The sequence below is a fragment of the Megalobrama amblycephala genome, linkage group LG18 (assembly GCF_018812025.1).
Source record: "Megalobrama amblycephala isolate DHTTF-2021 linkage group LG18, ASM1881202v1, whole genome shotgun sequence".
Classification (NCBI taxonomy): domain Eukaryota; kingdom Metazoa; phylum Chordata; class Actinopteri; order Cypriniformes; family Xenocyprididae; genus Megalobrama; species Megalobrama amblycephala.
This window is the reverse complement of record NC_063061.1, coordinates 1425278-1441441: the sequence shown is the minus strand read 5'-3', so window position 1 is coordinate 1441441 and position 16164 is coordinate 1425278. Positions and strand designations below refer to the sequence as shown.

General features: G+C 40.4%; 1 pseudogene; it reads left to right on the top strand.

Annotated features, from left to right (window-relative positions):
- The first annotated feature begins 14589 nt into the window (after window positions 1–14589).
- On the top strand, window positions 14590–15329 carry LOC125253296 (annotated as a pseudogene).
- The last annotated feature ends 835 nt before the right edge of the window (window positions 15330–16164 follow it).

The following is a 16164-nucleotide window of genomic DNA, read 5'->3' as shown; positions in this document are numbered from 1 at the left end:
TGTGGGGTATTTTGAGATGAAACTTCACAGACACATTCTGGAGACACCAGCAACATTTTGTAAAAGGTGCATTATAGGTCCTCTTTAATAATAAAGATAAAATAATTAAATAAAATGGAGTAAAATAACATTTTGGTCATATTTCCTACCTGTAATTTGGCCTAAATGGTCTGTCATTCTTTTTTTCTTTTGTTACCTTGTAAAGCTAAGTTTTTAAAACAGGGAAATTAGTTTGGCTGTACTGCTTAGTGACTTGCAAAATAGTCTTAAAAACCAACATTAGAAAGAATCGTGATACGATCATGGATTGTGATCCTGCCTGAAAAAAAAGTGAAATTTTTGCTATATCACCCCCCACCCCCACCCCCAAAGTTGTAACATACAAAGCAAAATACTATTTAAAGATACACTATGTAACTTTTTTTGCATCTAATTTAACAAAATTGAAATAATTAGTCAATGCATCATCTGTCCTTTTCCAAAACGTGTTTTTGTCTTACCCTGATTCACTATGGTAGGCCTATTTATATTTTAGAACTATTGGGATGGTTTTCATGGGAAATTGCATACATATGTCACTCGTCTGTGTGTGTCTCGTCATATCCGTTAACAGAGAAAAGTTTCTCCAGCTGCTTTGACGTGTGTCTGGTGTGAGAGTGGCATAGGTTAGTTGTCACCATTTTCTCTAGTACATTAGAAGCTGTTGCACCCATCAGATTAAAAAAAGGTTAGAAAGAAAAGTACTGCACCTTGTACAACATGGTACAACAGTATTACTCACGCTTTCAATAGAGAAACTCATAATCTAGAGTGTAAATGGAAACAAATTCATTTAGAGATCTTTAGTATCATGTGGAAAGACAGCACTTCCTGCTATAAAACGTCTCTAAAAGCAGCCAGGGCCGAGCATCTCCTCATGGAAAATAACCAAAACAATCCAAGGTTCTTGTTTAGGACAGTGGCTAGATTAACAAATATATTGTGCTCCTGCTCAATTGTGCTCTTCCTGCTAAAAATTGTACCTTCGAACCTTTAGATCGTACCTATCCTACGGAGTGCCACAAGGCTCTGTGTTAGACCCTCTGTTATTTTAAATATATAGGCTGCCACTTGGTAATATTAAAAGAAAATATGGAATTAGTTTCCACTTTTATGCTGATGATACTGTCATGATCACTAGTGGGAGTGCCCTAATCAGCCACTAGAGGGCACTCCAACCCAGACTCTTGTTTTCTTCACTTGGACTTCATTTCCCAGAACTCACTTCCCGGACTCATTACCTCTTCATTGCACCCAGCTGTCTTGTGTTATGTTATGTTCATTAGTGTCTGTCTATTTATACTGAGTGTGTTTCTGTTTTTGTTATCGTGGTTTCACTTTATGTCACCGGCCTCTGTTTGTTTCTTTGTTTTCTGTTTGGACTGCTCTGTGGATTTTGACCCTTGCCTGTTTTGGATTAACCCATTAAAGCTGCATTTGGATCTTACCTGTTTGTCTCTGTGCATTACGTGACAGATACTCAGTTACATTTTATCACGACCAGATGAAATCACTAAATTAGTATTTTTTTCCAGTAGTTTTCTTCTATTAAATTCAGATAAGACTGAGGTATTACTTATTGGACCAAACACTTGTACACAAAATCTCTTAGACTGCAATTTGCATTTAGAAGGATGTACTGTTACTCCATACTCGACAGTTAAAGACCTGGGTGTTATATTAGACTGCAACTTGCCTTTCGAAAATCATATTTTATATGTTACAAAAACAGCCTTCTTCCACCCCCAGAAACATCGCTAGTCTACAGAATATGTTATCTGTTTCTGATGCAGAAAAGTTCATTCATGCATTCATCCTCGAGACTAGATTACTGTAATGCATTATTAGCTGTTCGTCCTGCATCCTCAGTGAACAAGCTACAATTAGTCCAAAATGCAGCTGCTAGAGTTCTTACCAGGTCAAGAAAATATGACCATATAACACCAATTTTATCGTCTCTACACAGGTTACCTATTATGTTCCGTATCAATTATAAAGTATTGACCTATAAGGCTCTAAATGGTTTAGCTCCCGTGTATTTAACTGATATTAGATCACCCTACAATCCATCATGCTATTTAAGATCACAAAACTCTGGATCACAAAACTCTGGTCCTACTAAAGGAGGGAGATTGTCTTCATATTTGGCTCCTAAACTCTGGAATAGCCTTCCTGATAATGTTCGGGGCTCAGACTCGCTCACCCAGTTTAAATCTAGATTAAAGAGGCATCTCTTTAGCCAAGCATTCACATAATGCATCTCATAACCTTGTAAACAAACTCTAGTTATATCAGATCAAATGCATATCTTTGCTTGAAATGTTATGAACAGCAGCTATGCTAATTATTTTCCATTTGCTTTTCTGTTTTATCTTGGGATGCCCGTCCTGAGGTGACTAGAGAGTACATCAGATCCAGTTTGGATTACAAAGACTTCAGATAACCCACCACCTGTGAAGAAATAACTCCTGTGAGTATTGTGAAACGTGCTATACAAATAAATGTGATTTGAGTTGAATAGTTGCACTTAGTGAAAATAAACACTATGTATATTTAAATTACATACATTTTTAAAATTAGATTAATTCACAAAAAATGACTAAATAATGAAAGTTGCACAGCTTATTGGCAATGTTCTTTAGTATAAAGATTTTTAAATTGTGTCTAAATGACAGAGGGCTTTAATGGTTGTTATTGTGAAGAATAACTGTCTAATCAGGATGGCTTTTCTTTAAGGTGACTTTGTCGGTAGTTCTCCTGGCAAGCTGTGACTGCAATCATGATGCTCGTTTGTCCCCGGGCCCCAGGCTCCCCGACTACTGCTAATTAAAACCAATGTTTAAACTGGTCACTAATCTATAAGTCATTGAGGCTGATTCCACACAGCCATTGATTATCCTTGTCATTTCAAAGACTGCAGGAAGTTCAGACTAATTACAGTTTGTTTTGAAAGTAGCCAAGATTGAGTTTTCTTTACCTAAGGATTTACCTGCAGGGGATGTTGCATTGCTGTGTAGTTTAAGACATGCAAGTTAACAGAAGGTCATAGGTTAGAAGACAGATCATTTTCCTTTGTTTTTCTATTGTAACAAAAAAAAAAAAAAAAAAAAAAGAAAGAAAAAAAGCTTTGCACCTCTTTAGGTAATGGCATGGCTGGGAATTCCACAATACTGTATAATAATACAGTGTAATATGATTAGTTGTAATACTGTTATATCACAATATATTGAAAAAGGGCTGCATAATTTTGGGGGAAAAAAACGGACATTGCGATATTTTGTTTTGCTGCAATATATATTGCGATATGAAATTAATTAATCATTCTAGAATGATTAAGGTGATTTTGTAGGGGAGTGGAAATTCAGACGACAGAAGGAACAGGTCACATCTATCAGACCGTCACCATTTTGTATATTTAAATGGGGAAAAATCTAAGATAACGTCAGTAAATTACAGAGTGCCGCAAGGATCTATGTTAGGCCCTCTGTTATTTTCAATATATATAGTGTGCTGGCACTTGATAATATTATAAAAAACATGGAATTAGTTTCCACTGTAATGACGATGATACTCAGTTATATATTTCACGACCAGAAGAAATATAAAAGATTAAAGATATAAAATATTGGATGACCAGTAGTTTTTCTGCGATATATTGCAATATGACACTTAGCTCTATTTGGAATGAATTAATCATTCTAGAATGATTAAGGTGATTTTGAGGGGGAGTAAATCTGCTTAGAAAATAATAATCAAATTACAAGCATTAGGAAAATACAACAGAACAAAGATACAAATGAAAAGCTTTATGTCTACAGAAATTGAATAGCCTAATGAAATGTAAAAAACAAAACAAAAACACTGCATAGTCTTCACTGTATAAATTAAATATAATTAATCTTTGTTAAAGCTACAAAAGTGATTTTCTCTTTGTCATTTGTTGTTTGATAAACATTAATGACACAGACAGCAGCGGGTATATTAGGCTGCTGTCACTTTAAGATCGACTGCACGGATCCAATATAATGATACGCATTCATTTTCTTTTTCAACTGCAGACATCCCACCTCTACCGGAAGTTCCTGGAGTCTCCTACATATTGATAGTGGCTCCCTGACATCTGAAAATTATTCACAATATCCCTGAATTTGAGTGAGCGAGAGAGAAGCCCTGTTTCTACCCAATATTAACCCTCTAATGATCCTCATATACAGTTAACACTCAGGGTCTTTGGGGTAATTTTGACCCCAAACTTTTACAGAGAAATTGTATAAAAAATATACATTTTAGTAATACAAATGATTTGTCATTTTTTAAATTTACTTCTTAAAGGGTTAGTTCACCCAAAAATGAAAATCATGTCATTAATGACTCACCCTCATGTCGTTCCAAACCCGTAAGACCTCCGTTCACCTTCAGAACACAGTTTAAGATATTTTAGATTTAGTCCGAGAGCTTTCTGTCCCTCCATTGAAAATGTATGTACGGTATACTGTCCATGTCCAGAAAGGTAATAAAAACATCATCAAAGTAGTCCATGTGACATCAGTGGGTTAGTTAGAATTTGTTGAAGCATCGAAAATACATTTTGGTCCAAAAATAACAAAAACTACGACTTTATTCAGCATTGTCTTCTCTTACGGAATCCTTTCCATTTAACTGATTCCATTGAACTGATTCAATTGAATCCTTTCATCTGTCGCCGTTGGTAATGCATTTTTACGTCGCCGTGGTTGTTTTTGGCGATTAGGATATCCGCGACATTTTGAAGCATCGAAAATACATTTTGGTCCAAAAATAACAAAAACTACGACTTTATTCAGCATTGTCTTCTCTTCCGGGTCTGTTGTCAATCCGCGTTCACGACTCCGCTTCTTCTTCTTCTTCTTTCCTGTTTTACGGCGGTTGGCATCCAGCTTATTGGTGCATTACCGCCCCCTTCTGCTCCGGAGTGTGGTTCACGACTCCGCAGTGATGCTGCTGACGTGTTATCCGGTGCGCCCGAGCTTCGTTTACAGCCTGAGGGAGACGCACGCTGTGTTCAAGCTATTCTACATTGTTTGTATTTTGGTATTGCTATATTTTTTAAAACGGTGCGTAAGTGTGCATGTCGCGGATGTCCTAATCGGCAAAAATAACCACGGCAACGTAAAAGTGCATTACCAACGCCGACAGATGAAAGGATTCTATGGAATCAATTCAATGGAATCAGTTCAATGGAATCAGTTCAATGGAATCAATTCAATGGAATCAATTCAATGGAAATGATTCCGGAAGAGAAAACAATGCTGAATAAAGTCGTAGTTTTTGTTCTTTTTGGACTGAAATGTATTTTTGATGCTTCAAAAACTTCTAACTGACCCACTGATGTCACATGGACTACTTTGATGATGTTTTTATTACCTTTCTGGACATGGACAGTATACCGTACATACATTTTCAATGGAGGAACAGAAAGCTCTCGGACTAAATCTAAAATATCTTAAACTGTGTTCTGAAAATGAACGGAGGTCTTACGGGTTTGGAACGACATGAGGGAGAGTCATTAATGACATGATTTTCATTTTTGGGTGAACTAACCCTTTAACTATACGTTCATGCTGTATTTTTGTGGCTATATGGAACTTTTTTACCTATTAACTGCAAAATTACATTTTTCATTTTTATGAAAAAAAAAGAAAAGAAAAGAAAAAACACTTTAATGATGATCAAAATCAAATACGAGTTGTTTCTGGATACTGATCTAGGTGTTAGATGCAGAATTCTGCTGGTTAGAGAAAAAGGCCCATAGAGATCCATTCAATTTTCTGGATGTGGCCAACTGCTCCTATAACAGCTTTTGTGATATATATTTTGTGGGAAAAAATAATTTAAACATTAAAAAATACATCTGTATCTACTTTTGGCAAAAGTTAGATTTTTTTTTTTTTTTTTTTTTGAGGGGGGGTCAGCAATAAGCAAATATGAACAGGTGTGAAGAGTGAACAGTGTGTGTGTGTGTGTGTGTGTGTGTGTGTGTGTGTGCACGTGTGATTCCTTCATTTATGTGTGGAAATTTTCGGATTTGTGCTGGATTTATTGATTTTATTTTTCAATTTATATAAAAATGATCACCTGTATATTTGATATGCAAATGTCTAAGGCTTCTAAATGATCAACATGATCACAACTTTGCTGATAAACCTGTCACACACAATCTACTCCATCCCTTCTGTCGTCTGATTGATAGTTTAGACTTTTTTATCAAGTAAGGGTCATTTATCATAATTGTACTGACACCCTGTGGTGAAATATTTTAATTTACCTCTGCTTTCTCAGATTAAAACTTCATACTCCACTGAGTTTGGAAAATTCTGTGCACAGTAATGATCAGAACATCTCTTCTACTGTCTGTGATTTCTAAATGATCTTGGTTAGGTTAGGTGTTGTGAATGAATTCATCTAATCTGTGTGTATGTTGTGTACTCCCTCAGTGAGAGAGCTTGATGCTCTATATAGGCTACAAGCTGAATCTCGATCACACAGGTGATGCTTCTTTTCCACAGCAATCTCCCTCTAACATTCACTCTCTGGCTTCATTGCCAGAGGAGCTTAATTTTATGGGAGGAAGGCTATTTTCTCTGCTCCATGTCCCTCAGCAGTGGGCCCAGTGTCTATCAGTCTCCCGGCAGCGTGTCGAGGGAGTTGTTTCAGGACAAAGGCAGGACACGGAGGAGCACAGCAGAGGGTGTCCACGCTTACTCTGAGGAGGTAGAGAGAGAGGAGCGGGAACGGGCAGAACAATTGCTTTTATATAAAGAAAGAATAGAAAAACATCCTGTCAGCCTCTCCCTTGTGTGGTCATTGATCTAACGGCTATGATTTCGTGTGGGAGCAGAGAGACCCGTGCACACAACCTCATTGATGTTCACTGTAATGGAAAACACTTCACGCTGAGTGAGACCAGACCTGATCTCTACTCAATCCCAAAACTACTCCCACTTTCCGACTCAAACACATTGCGTATGTTCAGAAATAGGCTCCTCTTAGTGAAGTTTGGTGTCAATAAACAAGGTTTCTATCCGTTTAGGTATTCATGTATTTGAACCAGTTTCAGGGCTGGTAAAGGATTACTTCCTCAACAAGGGAACATCGCTGACTTTGAGAAAGACTCTGCAATCTTTAGAAATGTCCAGCCCAATCTCATGGCATTTTGTAACTATTTTAGAAGGTGCCGATTTTGCATGTAATGTGAATCGTACAAATTAGCCACCAATTTTCCAAAACGCAAAGTTGTTACAAATTGCCACAAGATCTTATTGGAAATCATCACACGTGTTTGAATGAGGTAAAACAAAAGTGACTGGTAATATAATGTATTTGGGTCACTGATGAATAAGGTTTTTAAATGTGTAAAAAACATAACAGAGATATAATTAATTTTGAAGTTTTATTGAGTGTTAATAATGAGATTATGTGGTTTTCATAATCAATTAACACTGCTTTTGTCATTTTTTTACAAAATTTGTCACCAAAGAAGTAATTCAGTTTAACCAAAATTTCGGTTTTACCGAATGACGATATTTTCAAACAATGCTAACAGGCTGATATCTAGCTAGCTAGCAAAAGGACAATCAAACATTTTATATTTAGTACAAGTTTTTAAAACATTACAACATTTTCCATGTTTTATAGCGGTTGCACCGAATGACCTGATGTTTCGGGACATGCGTATGATCAAGTGAAAACATGAATTTATCAAATAGTTAAAAGAGAGCTAGTTACTTTGCTTCATGACCATGTGGTCCTTTGAAGGTGTCTGAATGATGTCACATCCTGCCACATGATACTGACCACATGACTTGATCCAAAAATGGTCCCTTTTTATTGGTTACTCCGAATGACATCAATGAAATTCATTTCTCCGGACAATCTTTCTCATAACAAATCAACGACTTCTACACATTATTTTAATACCGTTTTGCACTATGTTGATATATGATGTTATAAAATCATGCAAGAATAAAAAAATATATACATTTATTACATTTTAAGATATTTTGATCACAAAGGAAATGGCTGTATTGGCCTTTGGACCCCATACAACACCCCATAATGACAATGTGAAAGAAGTTTGTTTGAAATCTTTGCAAATTTATAAAAAAAAAAAAAAGAAAAAAAAAAATCACATGTACATAAGTATTCACAGCCTTTGCTATGACACTCAAAATTGAGCTCAGGTGCATCCTGTTTCCACTGATCATCCCTGAGATGTTTCTACAACTTGACTGGAGTCCACCTGTGATAAATTCAGTCTATTGGACATGATTTGGAAAGGCACACACCTGTCTATATAAGGTCCCACAGTTAACAGTGCATGTTAGAGCACAAACAAAGCCTTGAAGTCCAAAGAAACTGTAAACCTCAGAGACAGGACTGTATGGAGGCACAGATCTGGGGAAGGGTACAGAAAAAAATTCTGCAGCATTGAAGGTCCCAATGAACACAGTGGCCTCCATCATCCATAAACAGAAGAAGTTTGGAACCACCAGGACTCTTCCTAGAATGGGCCGCCCGGCCAAACCAACTAATCGGGGAAGAAGGGCCTTAGTCAGGGAGGTGACTAAGAACCCGATGGTAACTCTGACAGAGCTCCAGCATTTCTCTGTGGAGAGAGGAGAACCTTCCAGAAGAACAACCATCTTTGCAGCACTCCACCAATCAGGCCTGTATGGTAGAGTGGCCAGACGGAAGCCACTCCTCAGTAAAAGGCACATGACAGCCCGTCTGGAGGACTCTCAGACCATGAGAAACAAAATTCTCTGGTCTGATGAAACAAAGATTGAATTTTTGCCCTGAATAGCAAGCGTTATGTCTGGAGTAAACCAAGCACCGCTCATCACCTGGCCAATCCCATCCCTACAGTGAAGCATGGTGGTGGCAGCATCATGCTGTGGGGATGTCTTTCAGCAGCAGGAACTGGGACACTGGTCAGGATCGAGGGAAAGATGAGTGCAGCAATGTACAGAGACATCCTTGATGAAAACCTGCTCCAGAGCGGCAAAGACAACAAAGGAGTGGCTACAGGACAACTCTGTGAATGTCCTTGAGTGGCCCAGCCAGAGCCCAGACTTGAACCTGATTGAACATCTCTGGAAAGATCTGAACATGTGCTCCAACGTTCCCCATCCAACCTGATGGAGCTTGAGAATTGAAAAAAAATAGGTGTGCCCAGCTTGTAGCATCATACTCTAAAAGACTTGAGGCTGTAATTGGTGCCAAAGGTGCTTCAACAAATATTGAGCAAAGGCTGTGAATACTTATGTCAAATGTAAATTGCATGCCATGCGCATGCGCAGAGAAAATTCATTTATGCAGGATTTTTTTTTCCCCAAAAAAGTTTCCAATTCAAATCCAAATCCAATTCAAGTGTGCAAATACCTGAAAAAAACAACGGCTGGCAGCAGCGGGCCTCATGACCAGGATGATCGGTTCGAGGGTGTTAGTGTTACCAATAAAAGAAGCACACCTGTGGATTTGGGCACAAAGGAAACTGGACCATCACAACCCTACTTGCCCGAATACCCCAAAACATTGTTCGGTAAGCAGAACCGGTCATTTTCGTCAGATTACTACAAGGCATATACATTCATTGAATACAGCAAAGAGGCAGATGTGATTTTCTGCTTCCCGTGCAGATTGTTTTAGTGCATTTCTAGTGGTGCATACAGAGATCCTGCTTCTAAAGCAAATGGAGTATGTGACTGGAAGAATATATTAGCGAAGTTACAGAAACACTCAGATGGAGCAGCACATCGTCAGTGTACTGAGCAGTGGCACTGCTTTGAGCAAACCATCGCTGCACAGTTAAGTGAATCTCACAGTGCAGAGCAATAGGGAATAGTGACATATTGTTCTATATAGGAAAACAAGGACTTGCACTGAGAGGGCACAACGAGAGAGAAACTTCTGCAAATTGTGGGAAGTTTTTAGAGCTGTGTGTTTTGTGTTCTGTGAATTATGGATCGAGATTGAAGCATTCTGTAATTCACTTGACATTTCGGTCAGTGAAGATGAATGCGACCGCACACATCCCTGCTGAAAAAAACAGCATATGTTGGTAAGGTAGGTTTTGAAGCTGGTATGCTGGTTTGAGCTGGTCCATGCTGGTCCTATGCTGGTCCAATTACTGGTCCATGCTGGTCCAACTGGTCCATGCTGGTCCATGTTGGTCCTATGCTGGTCCAATGCTGGTCCATGCTGGTCCTATGCTGGTCCAATTACTTGTCCATGCTGGTCCATGTTGGTCCTATGCTGGTCCAATGCTGGTCCATGCTGGTCCTATGCTGGTCCAATTATTGGTCCATGCTGGTCCTATGCTGGTCCATGCTGGTCCTATGCTGGTCCTATGCTGGTCCTAAGCTGGTCCATGCTGGTCCTATGCTGGTCCATGCTGGTCCATGCTGGTCCTATGCTGGTCCAATTATTGGTCCATGCTGGTCCTATGCTGGTCCATGCTGGTCCAATACTGGTCCATGCTGGTCCTAAGATGGTCCATGCTGGTCCTATGCTGGTCCAATTATTGGTCCATGCTGGTCCTATGCTGGTCCATGCTGGTCCTATGCTGGTCCAATACTGGTCCATGCTGGTCCTATGCTGGTCCAATGCTGGTCCTATGCTGGTCCAATTATTGGTCCATGCTGGTCCTATGCTGGTCCATGCTGGTCCTATGCTGGTCCAATACTGGTCCATGCTGGTCCTATGCTGGTCCAATGCTGGTCCATGCTGGTCCTATGCTGGTCCAATTATTGATCCATGCTGGTCCTATGCTGGTCCATGCTGGTCCTATGCTGGTCCTATGCTGGTCCAACACTGGTCCATGCTGTTTCTATGCTGGTCCTAAACTGGTCCATGCTGGTCCAATACTGGTCCATGCTGGTCCTATGCTGGTCCTAAGATGGTCCATGCTGGTCCTATGCTGGTCCAATACTGGTCCATGTTGGTCCTATGCTGGTTCATGCTGGTCCAATTATTGGTCCATGCTGGTCCTATGCTGGTCCATACTGTTCCAATACTGGTCCATGCTGGTCCTATGCTGGTCCTAAGCTGGTCCATGCTGGTCCATGCTGGTCCTATGCTGGTCCAACACTGGTCCATGTTGGTCCTATGCTGGTCCATGCTGGTCCTATGCTGGTCCTATGCTGGTCCAATGTTGGTCCATGCTGGTCCTATGCTGGTCCTAATCTGGTCCATGCTGGTCCTATGCTGGTCCTATGCTGGTCCAATACTGGTCCATGCTGGTCCTAATCTGGTCCTAAAATGGTCCATGCTGGTCCTATGCTGGTCCAATACTGGTCCATGTTGGTCCTATGCTGGTTCATGCTGGTCCAATTATTGGTCCATGCTGGTCCTATGCTGGTCCATACTGTTCCAATACTGGTCCATGCTGGTCCTATGCTGGTCCTAAGCTGGTCCATGCTGGTCCATGCTGGTCCTATGCTGGTCCAACACTGGTCCATGTTGGTCCTATGCTGGTCCTATGCTGGTCCATGCTGGTCCTATGCTGGTCCTATGCTGGTCCTATGCTGGTCCATGCTGGTCGTATGCTGGTCCTAATCTGGTCCATGCTGGTCCTATGCTGGTCCAATTACTGGTCCATGCTGGTCCTATGCTGGTCCTATGCTGGTCCAATACTGGTCCATGCTGGTCCTATGCTGGTCCTAAGCTGGTCCATTAACATGAACTTCCAACGAGGACGTGAAAGCACCATACATTTCTAACCACAGGTTGAGATCTATAAGTTCAGTGGTTTCGGGAAGTAGTTGTTGATCTCTGTACATTTAAAATTCCATTTAAAATGATTGACATGCTACAATATATAGAATGAAGTAGAATGAAGTGCATGTTTTTGGAAAATTGAATTATTCCACATGCCTGAAACCTAATAATTTTTTAAATGTCATACATATATGGCATTTAGTGAACTATGTTAAAATAAGACATCCTTGCTTCAACATTACAGTCCCTATATGGTAACCACTCAATCAGTTGGTCTTATTGTTGACCCCTTGGCCAATCTTCGCTAGACAACAAGTGTAGTACAAAAAAACGTTAACCTCTGATAAGTACAGAGTTCAAAGCTCACTAAAGGTGTTTGCTGAAAAGCCCAGGCAGCATTATAGGAGGATATCAAGGACGTTCAAAGTATCATCAATCATCTTGGCAGGTTTCCAGTCTATAATTGGGTGGTTGTTTCAACTGGCCTCTCAGACCTTTATTTTCCATGCTCAGGTCATGAGAAATTGGTTGAACAAGCAGCTACTGGAGAACAGTAATCCTAGAGACTAGCTCAAAACCCACTAATGAAGGTCATTGGGTGTATGAAAGAACTGTTTTTGAGAAGTAATATTTTGCCACCAAGTATGTAATATTGATTTGTTTCAGTTAAAACATAGTATTTCAATGTTATTTCAATGTATGTTAATTAGCAACTGACAAGGAAATATTGTTTGGACAGGATTGCAGAACTTACGTGCTGTATGGTACTGTGCAAAAGTTTTTAGGCATGTTAGATGCTTTACTGTATGTTAAGATGCACAGTCAATGCTTCACAAAAACAATATTTTAGGATAGTTATATTCTGCTTGTGTGTGTGCTAGAAAGAAATATCGATTTTAAATTTACAAACATTCCTTTTGCAAATACTGTAATAATCCAGCAAGGAAAAAAAAGCTGCAGTTCGGAAGATCTGGCCCTTTAATAATATTAATGCAGTTTAGGCGTAAAATTAAGTTACTCACAGAGGAGCATTGTTTTTGTAATTATGTGAGTTACACTTCAGCTCAGCTCTTCAGCGCAGTTGAATATGATGATGATGATAAACAATGGTGAAAAAGCATGCAATGGAATGCAAAAAAGCATTCTGTGTAATATGCATTCTGAGAATAATACGCCATACTTCTACATCTTTTGTTTAATGGCAATTTATATTCTTAGTCTATATCACCACCACCATTATTATATAATATATAATAGTAAAGTTGCTATGGCTACTTGCATGCTCTGAAAGTTCTCTTTTTTGGAACCGAAAGTTGAGATTTGTCGCATAACTTCTTGGTTACTATTGTAACCTCTGGAGGGAACGAGATGTTGTGTCAATGGACTGACACTAGGGGTCGCACTTGGGAGCCCCAAACACCTCTGATACTTTGAGAAAAGGTCAATGAGAATTAGCAAGTTGAATTTGCATGTGGCACTCCCCGTACATACGTATATAAAAGGAGATGACATGCATCCACTCAATTAGGTGTGCTGAGGAGCCAAGAACATGTCCCGGCCAGTTCAGTGGGTAATTCAGTGTTGTGACAGGAGGGCCACAATGTCTCGTTCCCTTCATCAGGGAATGGAGGTTACAATAGTAACCAGACCATGCTGGGTCTGCCTCATCCCGATGCACGCTCCCAAGTTCACTGCTTGGTCCCTAAAAGTGCTAGTAGGAACTGGCTGGGTCTCAGGATCACATAAGAGTATGCTGGACCAAACTCAAGGCACATTTTGCTGACAGAGAACACCTGCAGGTTCCTGATCCTCGTGATGGAAGTGAGCACGGTCAGGAGGGCCAACTTCAAAGTAAGGGCACTTAACTCGACTGATTCCAGGCGCACAAAAGGAGCTCTCTGTAGGCCCAGCAACAATACAGAGAGGTTCTACCGCCTCCTGCAAAAGAACAGCTCCCGCCATCCCTGGGTCGCCCGTCAAAGCCTTTGCGAGGCCTCTGCCTGTAGGTAGCAGAGGAATCAAGCCAAGGCAAGATGTGTTTGATGGCCTCCATCTGCTTCATAACTGTCAAGATCTGCTGGGCAAAGTCTTCGACAGTGTCGCAGAAGAGGCCACTCTGTGAGATGGGGGCATCGAGAAAGCTTACTTTGTCAGAGTCCTGCATCTCAGCAAGGTTAATTCAGAGATGGCACTCCTGGACCACCATGGTGGATACTGTCTGGTCGAGAGCCCACGACGTGACCTTTGTCACTCATAGAGTGACGCTGGTCACCAAACACAGTTCCTGCATCAATCCCGCCTCAGGGCCCGTATTTATCATGCTTCTCAAAGTGCCATTTTAGTCTTAAGTGCTGAAAATTCATGAAATTTACTCCTACTTTCAAACTTAAGTATAAAAGCAAGTTATCAAATTTCTTAAAGCTAAGAATCACTCTTACTTTCCCAGTTATTTAAGACAGCTTGAGAGGTCTCTCAAGTGGTTAGGAGTTGCCAGTAGGGGCTTGTGATGGCACTGAAGAGACAGAGACGTACGCAAATTTTTCAGGAGAGGAAGAATGTTTTTGAAATGTTTGACGACAAGCAGTTAATAAAATGGCATCGTCTGGTCAAAGCAGGCATCATCTTTATCAGTGACTTGTTGAGGGATGTCATATCACCACTAACGCAGCAATGCCTTTTCAGTGGAAGTGAATGAAAGTTTTGATGACATTTCACTTCCTTGCCACAGGAAAAATGCAGCAATGCAATACTGATGATTTAGGGCCATAACAACCATCAATAAGCTGAATTGTCATGGAAACAATTATAGCTGGCTTTCCAGGAGTAGTAGGCACAATTGATGGCACTCACATAAAGATCATTGCACCCAGCGTAAACGAGAACATTTATGTGAACAGGAAGAGGTACCACAGCATCAACACAAGTTGTGTTTGCTGCCGACTACACCAATTTGGATGTGGTACCCAAATGCCCTTGGTCTACACATGGCGCATGGATATTGAATGAAAGTGGCCTGAAGCAGCTGTTTGAAAGGCACTTTGTGCCACCAGAGTGTCATCTTATAGGAGATAAAGGATTCCCTTTATGCCGTTGGCTGCTCACCCCTTTCCATATGCCACTGACAGAAGCCCAACTCAACTACAACAGCTAGCCTACATTTTAAGCTATTTATTAATACAACTTTCTATCCTAATATAGACTATAAATAAGGTTTTAATTTTGTATCCCTTCATAGGGCGCATCGTAGCATAGCACAGATTCCACATTCTACACCCCTGAAAGAGTGTGCCGTATCATAATGGCTTGTGCAATACAGCATAATATTTGCAAGAGGCTCAACATCCCACCCCTACTAGAGGATGACTACGATGGAGAAGCTGGAGATGCCAGCCCCCCGAACAACATCAATCCATGTGATGGGGCAGCCTTCAGACAGCACTTTGCCAACTTCCACTTTGGGTACACATAATAATTCATAAGTATTAATACACACACAAGTGTTTTTTTTTTTTTTTCAGGCCATTTTATTTGTCAGTTTTGTTTTGTTTTTTCAGTGCTATAGTGTAGTATTCCTGTTGCAGTCTCAATACTTTAATTTGAAGTTTTATTTTTTCTCTCCACAGTGCTTGCAGGTCATCTGGGAGCGGGTCTTCTGCCAGGCTGTCATCCACGGCTGGGATGTCATCTACCACCGGGCATACCTGACCCTGACATCAAAAGCAGGGGTGGCATACGGAGAGCCCGTGTTTAGGCTGGCCCTGCATCTTCATTATAACTGAAAAATAAAACATTTCAAACGCTGAATATTGTTGTCATGGTTTTGAGTTAAACAAAAATTATTTGGGCTGCACCTTTGTGATAGAATGTCGAGCTTCATTGCTGCAGGATCCTGGATACCCTCCACTCTGGAGATGACAGCATTGTCCTTCCCAAGTATGTGCTGCACTACCTCACAAAGGGCACTCAGTGGTTTGCCCAGGGGACCTCCGCCTGAGTTTGAATATCAGTTATAATACAGACTACAAGTAAATCAGGTAGGGTTAATGGCAAAGAGCATAGGCATGCAATGCAAATGGGAAAGAAATTAACTATACCTGTGTACAAAATGTTGGACTTGAAGGCAGCTATTTCAGTGCGGATTTTGCTGAGAACGTTGTACCATTTCTTCTCGCAGTCAGATGGTGGCCGAGTGCATGAGATCTGTGAAGCCTTTAAATGTCTGGAGATGTCCTCCCATGCCTTTTTCTTATCAGCGCTGGTTAATGTTGGGCTGAACTTGCCTTTTATGACATGTTTCCGCTGTTCAACAAATTCAGCAAGCAGTAGCGCTTCTTCCTCCTGCCAATTCAATTTTATGTTGGAATCCAT